Raw genomic sequence first — 6,771 nt, forward strand, 5'->3', positions numbered from 1 at the left:
TCTCTATTTGAGTTATACTGGGGTGATGCTGGGCAGAGAATGGCAAGGATTGTTAATTTTGGATACAAACGCAGGAGACGAGTGGAATTAACGGAGTACTACACTCTACACTTATCAGGGGAGAAGTGGGAACAGCAACAGGCTTATTCAGTGCATTTCAGTTCTGAACAGTGTCTGTACCAATTTCCCAGAATCTGAAGTTATAACCTAATTTTTAGGCATTTTCAAGCAGAATGTTTCATTAAAAGTGCCAGCATGGAAAAGAAATCTATTGATCTCTGCCAGGTTTTACCTCTTGCTGTATGATATGGGCTCCTGATTAATGGGAGAGAGGCTGAAACACACCTAAAGACTTTCTTGCTGGTTTCCCATCAGTTTGCAGGCTGGATGCCTTCCCTCATGGCATTGCAGAGGGGAGGAAACCCTTGACTGCTGCAGGCTCCCAGATCACACTCCAATGAGAAATGGATCCTGCTGTTCCCCATACCAGGCTTTGAATTGCCACAGGCATAAATAGGTGTAAATTATCGTCACTTTCATTCAGGAGCAGCTTGTATTTTCTTGGCATGGACATAGATGACTTCACCAGGGAGGCTGATGTTTTATCCCACACATTTCCTGCCCCTGTATGTTCTCCCATCCCATCCATGTAAAAAGCCTTTTATTCCCTTGCTTATCTGTTGAAGAAGATATTAGGCCGTGGGTACCACAGCAATGAAACCTCTCTAACCACCACAACAGACATTTTGTGAGAGCTTCTCTTCTCCAGCAGCCTTTCCAAAGGATCTGCAATGAATGCAAGGAACCTTGGCAGGAACTGGGTTTTCGCTGCTTTTTTTACGCAGTGTCTGCCACGTTGAGGCTCTTGGGTCTGATCACAGTACAGCTAATGCAGGGAAAATAAAGCTGCTCCCAAGACAGACTGACTGACAGACTTGTCATGATGATAGTACACATAGTTGAAATATTATGGCTGCGTTCTTGAAAACCATAGCTAGGGGAAGCTGTTTCCTTGAGCGCATGTGGTAAAAATAACACCTGCTTTGCAGACAGTGGATTTGACAGCTGCGAAGTCATAGTGCTGACGTCTCCAAAATCATAATATATTTTTGCTTTGTACCCCAAATAATAATAGGAGTTGTTATGGAAAAAGGGCAAAATGAGATGTGAATTCCTAAGTACAAGGGGAAGAGTGTGGTGGGGGATTATGGCTTAGTGGAACTAATAAAAACCATCAGTGGTGCCTCTCACTTGAACCATTTCTCATGTTGTGCACAGATCCAGTATATGTCACTTGCACTGCTACTAGGGCTGCTTGGCAAGATACAAAATAATGTTGCAAGATGCAGCACTGGTTTGTTGAGCCATTTTTCTCTTTGGAGAAGTTTTTGCTAACCCTTAGTTCAGACTGCAGGCAGGGTTCTGCCTGCGTTCCTGATAAGCGTCTCCCAGAGCCTCATTCGCTGTTGAACCACTTGCATGGCTTCTGCAGCAGCCCAGTGCTGGCATTGCTCTGCGGTCAATGACTGCAAACTCCAGCTCCTTTGTAAGAGAGTGCTAGGGGAGGCAGATCTGCTTTAGCTATGGCCAGGAAGTCAAGAAGTTCCTGCATCACTTTCTAGAGCTCAGATGGGTCTTTGGCCCAGAATAGTTAAAGGGTAGAAGAAACCACTTGCTGGACTGGAATCCACATTGACTGGTTATCACATTGACAGCAGGAAACGGTGGCAATGCTTCTCACTCCTTAGGAAATCATCAAGGTACGAACCCTTCCTTAATTAGTTTGCCTTGGTGGCTAATCACCCTTCCCATGAAAAAAATTCTGTTCTATAATTCATTGGTAATTGTCTGGCTGTAACTTTCAGCCACCAGTTCTGGTTTCATGTTCCCTTTCTTCTAAGGATTTCCTTCCTTTAAACGTAATTATGCTCTGTGATCAAATCAATTTTTGATCTTCTTTTAAATGAAGTCAAACAGATGGAGCTTCTTGGTTCTTGTACTAGTTAGGCATCTTTTTCGCTTCTCAGATCTTTCCATCATTTCTTACTAAAACCTCTCTCATCAGAGCTATTTATTCATTGCAGGTTATAAATTCGTATCAGAGTTGCAGTTTTACAGTACACAATCACTTATTCTTCATATTTGCCCAGATAGCTGTGTTCCAATCTTTATGCTTTTAATTTTATTTGTATTTATATAAAGCAGGTTTTATATAAACACATACAGATAACAAAAAATCCTGACACATGTACATGCTATTGCAAGTGCTGATGCTGTTGCATTTCTCTGCGATTTCTCTCCAGCAGTAGCCACCCTTTATGTCTCTCCTGAACATAATTTGAACTTACGAACTGAAAAATACTGGCAACAATGAAGAGGCTTTGATAGAGAATAGTTCTGTCTTAAATTACTTTGATACTGTTCTTTGGTGAGCTGAGTTTAGCTGAGAGAGGTCAATTGAATGCACTGTAGTTACGCTTTTTAAAGTGTTATCATCACATGGTATGCTCTAACTTTGTTAAAAATTTGCATAAAAAGTGGTACAACACATTAAATGGATTAATAACTCTCTGGCTAATCTCAAAAAGTAAATTAATATATTTTAGTGGGGAACTATCAGCCGATTTTTCTTTCCAGGCATTATTCCTTTGCCAAAGACGTATGTTATATATTTATCATATGATCTTAGGGCTATCATAAATTGAGGGGAAAATACATGATTGGAGAAAAATGTCCAGAGGACACATTGATTGTGGGCATAATGATAGGGCAGACATATAATTTATATAGCATGACCTTAAACATTCAATGGCATGCACATAATTAAGAAGACATTTTAAGGCAGTAAAAGTAAACATAATTTTAGGATTAAAGAATGTATATACTATGGTGAGAAGATGAGGGACTGGGTCCTGGAAAAGACAGGTTCCCAAAAATGTAAGAGAATTAGTGAAGTTCTCAGTGAATCAGGCAGTGTAAATGCTTCAGGTGAGACACAAAAAGAATTTAGGTGCTCAAATCCAAAACTGCAATTCTAACTTCCCTCCTCAGAATTTAAGTAAATAACATTTTGGTAACTTCTGGAGTTTTTTACTTTTTTACTAAAAGGATGACTGTCCTAAGGTAAAAAGAGAATGACTGTGTCAAGCAGAGCATCATGCAGGCCTGTATCCCATCTCCAGCAGAGCTATGTCCAGTGATACTTCCCCATTTTGCATTGATCTGTGATTTGGGACAGGAGTGTCTTTGTGTCAACTGATGGATATAGGGCTCTCCTGTCATGCTTATGTCTGCTTGCCCTTGGAAACTGTTGGCACCTACCACATCCTGCATCCAACCACAGCTTAATGACCTGCTGCATAAATAACTACCTCCTTGTAACCTGCTGTGTACTTGTTTCATACAAGTTCTTGCATGGGAAGAATTGCTTTTGTTCCATGTGCCGCTCATACAACTTCCCCAAAGTACTCCCCATTTTGCAGTGATCTGTGATTTGGGACCTTCCTAGGCCAGGAGTGTCTTTGTGTCAACTGATGGATATAGGGCTCTCCTGTCATGCTTATGTCTGCTTGCCCTTGGAAACTGTTGGCACCTACCACATCCTGCATCCAACCACAGCTTAATGACCTGCTGCATAAATAACTACCTCCTTGTAACCTGCTGTGTACTTGTTTCATACAAGTTCTTGCATGGGAAGAATTGCTTTTGTTCCATGTGCCGCTCATACAGACCTCTGCCTTCCCTCTTGCTTGGTGTCTTCTGCAATCCAGTGCTGGGATTCAGACAAGTTCCTTCACAAGGAGTTCCCTCACACAGTGCTCCCTGAGCATCTCTAACCCTTGGGGAACATCTAACTCTGTGGGGCTTTGTACAAAATCAGCAGTAACTGATTTATTTTGAAACATGGATGGGAAAAGGAAGCAGCTATTGTGCAACGTCTTGCTGCTTGCTGAGTGGAGAAGAATATGGAGCAGCCTAATTTACTTCCTATCCCAGCCCTTTGACAAAGTGTTCCAAGCATTTACATTATGTGGGGTGTTGCCTCACTGTAGCCTGTTGTGTTTTATAAGAAGGGACAACCTACTTAGAAGGGACAACCTGCTCTCTTCTTGAAGGCCAAACATCTTGCCTTCAGTGTGATGCTCCGGGCTGCGAACCTTGAGTTTAGTCCTGTGGGCCTTGCATAAGGTACTGGAGGCCAGGGAAGGGGATTGTCCTCCATGTGGACAGGTTTAAGTACATTAAGTGCACATGGTGCTTCTGATGACCTTTAAGTGGCTGAAATGAAGATCACTGGCTTCACACATTGTGTCCTTCAGCATTGCTGGAATGATTTCATAAGGTTAGTTTTGCTAAACCTCATGAGTTGGGGCTGTAGCTTTTCCTGTCTCCTGCAGGCAGATCAACAAGCTGCTCGCTCTCTGATGGTGAATTGATTCTTTCCCACACTCAGACTCAAGGCTGCAAGAGGACTGTCATATTCCACAGCACTCCTCCATAGCTCCTCTTGATGCACAGGCTCTTATCTCCCAGAATAAGAAACAGAGAGCAGTTCCTGTCTCTGGACCGAGCAGGGGGAAATGGAGCATTTGTATGAGTTACTCTTCTACATTGAAGGTTACTTTTTCAATGTGAAATGATCACATAAATACTGGTAGGGTTAAAACCATCATTTTGGGGTGATTCCTCTTTTTTGACACCGTGACTCTGGGGCCAGCCTGGCCTTACCAACAAGGCATAAAATTAATTAACGGTTACCAACAAGACATTAATTTCACAGGTTTTGTTCTTTTGAGCCTATGACAGATACATTCACATACAAAATATGCACAGGTTAATTAGTAACCTTATTGTTATTTATTTTTGTAATTATCAAGGTACCTGGGAGCCTCTGTCAAATACCTGGACTTTGTAGTTCTTGCTGCTGAATACACAGAGTTGGTGAAATTTGCCAAGAGCTCATGGTCTAAGACTAAGGAAAATTTGACAGGCAGATGAGAAAATACAAATAAACAGTTTTAGCAAACACCTAGGTAGAAACAGAGAGCCAGAGCCTACTTAAAAATTCTCTTCTCCTCCTTTTGTAGGTGAGTCCTCCATGCCATTTCACTTACAAAGCCAGCTGAAGTTGCCTAGTGACGGTGCTCTGATGTGGCATGTGACTTGCTCAAAACAAGTCAATATAAGGTGATGACAGCTTTGACATGCAGTATTTACAGCTGAGGTACAGAGGTGCAGCATTTGCCCCAGGAGAGTGTGTAGCTCACCATGCCAGCATGAAGCCCAGCCAGACCACGGCTCAGAGGCACTCAGGAAGATGCTGCACTCACTTCTGGTTCCTCATCCCATACATCCATGCTGCTGCAATGGCCACATCTACCACCTGCAACACTACAGTCTTCCCCAAAAGTCAGGACGAAACATTCTCTACATCCACCTTCATTTCCCTGTTGCTTTACAATTCCACTGCTTTTTCCAAGCAAAACTGCAACTCCTCACACCCCTTCCCACAGGCATCATCTACCAACTCCACCCTGGCTCCTTCCCAAAGCACTGACTTCTTTGGCAAGCTGGGGTTTGTTGTGGCCTGTTTGCCATGGGGTTGCTTCTGACCTCCACGCAGTGCCTGGCTGGATCAGCCTTCCCCCTTGCCAACCTGCCTGGTCAATAGCCTTCAAACCCTGCCGCCTCTGATCTGAGGCTATAACTGGGTGGTGGATGCCTGCAACTGCAGCCAGGCAAGGATCTGGAACCACGACTCCAGAAAAACTGAGTTTTCTGATAGCATGTGACACCGGTGATCACTTATAGCAAAGTCCTACCTTTTTTTTCCACCCCAGCTAAATTTTGGGTTGATCTTTATAGCATAGAATCATAGAACGCCAAGGGTTGGAAAGGACCTTAAGATCAACTAGTTACAACCCCCCTGCCATGGGCAGGGACACCTCACCCTAGACCAGGTAAATGGTTATGTTGACTTCAAGCCCAAATTCCTTGGCTGCTAGGCATTGTGACTGTGATCACTGCATGGTTCTGAGGTCTGATCTCCTTCCGTGGTGTGCTGTGAACTGACCCTTCCTTCCTTGATGGGAAGTCCAGTGGTTGAAATCCCACAAATCCTTGCTTCTCCCTCCAGGGAGGGAGTCAACTTACCAAACACACCACCTACACTGAGATGTCACCATGTAGGCGTTGCCATGAGAGGTAAGTGTCTCACCTCACACTTCCTTCCATGGAATAAGTCACCAGACCAAATGTAAGCGTTTGCGTGCTCCATGGTGGGTTGAAAAGCTCTCTTGAGTAGAGGAGAGTCACCAAAGAGTGGAAGGCGGTACTGACACATAAACTGTTCTTACCTGAGGCAGTACTGAGACATAAACTTTAGTGGCTTACTCTGCAGTATGAGTCCTGCTCTCGCCTTGAAAACCCTCTTGTCTCTCCATGATGCCCACAGAGAGAGGTAATCACACCAGAGGGGCATTCCTTGATGATTTCTACTTAGCATGGCCAAAAGGGTATTGGGATGGGTGCTGGTAGCACCTTTGACAGCAGTAAGGGTGGTTTTGCAGTGGGCACCATGGTGTAAAAGCAGGGCAAAGATAGCACTTGTGATTTACCAGGCTAAGGATGAACTTGACAGGACCCTGCATACGAGCTAATATCCTAAGGAGACCTTGCAGAATGGCTTTCTGGTAACAAGACACTGTTAAAGGACTTCATTTCTCTGGCATGACATTCAAGCACAATTGATGGCTTTCCACAGCTTTTTCT

This window comes from Nestor notabilis, unplaced genomic scaffold, assembly GCF_000696875.1.
Source record: "Nestor notabilis isolate BGI_N333 unplaced genomic scaffold, ASM69687v1 scaffold10434, whole genome shotgun sequence".
Taxonomy (NCBI): Eukaryota; Metazoa; Chordata; class Aves; order Psittaciformes; family Psittacidae; genus Nestor; species Nestor notabilis.